This window comes from Schistocerca piceifrons, chromosome 9 (genome assembly GCF_021461385.2).
Source record: "Schistocerca piceifrons isolate TAMUIC-IGC-003096 chromosome 9, iqSchPice1.1, whole genome shotgun sequence".
Classification (NCBI taxonomy): Eukaryota; Metazoa; Arthropoda; class Insecta; order Orthoptera; family Acrididae; genus Schistocerca; species Schistocerca piceifrons.
Genome location: NC_060146.1, coordinates 179,417,816 through 179,419,660, shown reverse-complemented (window position 1 = coordinate 179,419,660; position 1,845 = coordinate 179,417,816).

The following is a 1,845-nucleotide window of genomic DNA, read 5'->3' as shown; positions in this document are numbered from 1 at the left end:
TCTAAATCGCTTTGCAACTGATACTGGTCTTCGGATGACCTTACTAGACGGTAAATTACAGCATCATCTGCGAACAACCTAAGAGAACTGCTCAGATTGTCACCCAGGTCATTTATATAGATCAGGAACAGCAGAGGTCCCAGGACGCTTCCCTGGGGAACACCTGATATCACTTCAGTTTTTCTCGATGATTTGCCGTCTATTACTACGAACTGCGACCTTCCTGACAGGAAATCACGAATCCAGTCGCACAACTGAGACGATACTCCATAGGCCCGCAGCTCTCTTTTATTTAAATTCATCCAGTGTTTGTGAGATGTCATGGTGGCCACAGTAACAATATGATTTACATTGTGCGATGACTACTTTTCTGCGAGAGGCCGTGGATCAGAGCATCTTAATGTCAATTTAGGACCTGACACAGACCTCAAAGTCATGGCAGGAAAACAAAATGTATGGCTGTGTACAAAGCATGTTAGAAAACAATGCTTCAAACAACGACACAGGGTCACAGGGAGCATCTCTTGCGACTTGCAGTATAGTCTGTGGGATATGGTCATCCTCCTACAGTACGGGTGATGAAACCTTAAACTGCCCTCTGCAATGGATCAAAAGCTGTATATTTAATAGGACTGTTCCGCATCGGCAGCGGTAGCAGTTTGACAGGTAAATTCGATGACAGATGGTGTGTCCCATTATGAATGCTATTCTGGGACCCTTCGCAACAACTCTCCGTGCCAGACCCACATCATAGCTATGCATCAATGCGCCAGCAACGGCACCTATATCGGATGAAGTTAGTGGAGCTTTCACAGTTCGTAATTTTTCTCTGTTGGATGGTGCAGAATAACGATGATAGCATGCTGGGGAGATAGATGTGAATGGGCGTGGATCTGCTTCGGATTGCAGTACATGTATCTAGTTTGGAGAAGCACTACAATGCGTGTATTTTCACCGAATGGCCAAAACACAGTACTTCCGCAGAAGGTGCTGGATATGGCTTTCTCTGACTTCTGCAGTTACTTCTGTAAAATATCTCGGAGCATGCATGCCGAACGATTTGAAGTGGAATGATCATATAAAATTAATTGTTGGTATGGCGGATGCTAGGTTCAGATTCATAGGGAGAGCCCTTAGAAAATGTAGTCCATCGACAAAGGAGGTGGCTTTCAAAACACTCGTTCGACCTATACTTGAGTATTGCTCATCAGTGTGGGATCCGTACCAGGTCGGGTTGTCAGGATAGATAGAGAAGATCCAAAGAAGAGCGGCGCGTTTCGTCACAGGGTTATCTGGTAAGCGTGATAGCGTTACGGAGATGTTTAGCAAACTCAAGTGGCAGTCTCTGCAAGACAGGCGCTCTGCATCGCGGTGTAGCTTGCTGTCCAGGTCTCGAGAGGGTGCGTTCCTGGATGAGGTATCGAATATATTGCTTCCCCCTACTTATACCTCCCGAGGAGATCACTAATGTAAAATTAGAGAGATTAGAGCGCGCACGGAGGCTTTCCAGCAGTCGTTCTTCCCGCGAACCATACGCGACTGGAACAGAAAAGGGAAGTAATGACAGTGGCACGTAAAGTGCCCTCCGCCACACACTGTTGGGTGGCTTGCGGAGTATAAATGTAGATGTAGAAAGAGAGCGAGGGTAGTAGCTGCGGCGGTACAGGCACAGTAGCAGAGAGACAGGCGGTCTGACGTGCTCTGTCAGCTGATCACACGGCTCGTCCGCCACGTGCGGGTTATCATCTCTTCCCCCTCCACCCCCTCAATTTAGCTCTCCCCTCCCCCTAACCAGCGCCCCCCACCTCACGGTGCAGGAGACAGTGCTAGGAGCGGGACCAGACA